We start from the raw sequence: 459 nt of genomic DNA, 5'->3' as shown, positions 1-459 counted from the left end.
CAAAAAAAAAAAAAAAAAAGAAAGAAAGAAAAAGAAAGCACAGCAGAATGGGGACCTCAAGGAGCCCGAACAGCCCAGACCAGTGATGAAGGTCTGTGGTCAGGACAGTGTGTCTTCAGGGAATGGTTAGATCATGCCACGTGTTCTCTGTTCTGTTAAGGGAGAAAATGACGGAGAGGAAGCTTATTGTTAAGCTTTCCACGCAGAACGATGAGCACGACCCTCTGTGTGTAGCATCCACCTGGCAGTGCCAGGGAAGATGTGTTACCTCCATTGCTCTTAAGCTGGGTTTTTTCATCATCTATGACTCAGGCTGAAGGGACAGAGGGGAGCATCCGCCATGCCAGGGACCAGAGATCGAAGGTCCAAGGTAGAGAGTGGAGGTCCGCCGTGGAGCTCAGCCTGTCTGAAGGGCTCTCCCTCCTCCTCCCAGAAGGGACTTTGGAGAGAGGTGGGTCC

The sequence above is a fragment of the Lipotes vexillifer genome, unplaced genomic scaffold, assembly GCF_000442215.2.
Source record: "Lipotes vexillifer unplaced genomic scaffold, Lipotes_vexillifer_v1.1 scaffold1017, whole genome shotgun sequence".
In the NCBI taxonomy this organism is placed as follows: domain Eukaryota; kingdom Metazoa; phylum Chordata; class Mammalia; order Artiodactyla; family Lipotidae; genus Lipotes; species Lipotes vexillifer.
Note: the sequence above shows the minus strand (reverse complement) of the source record.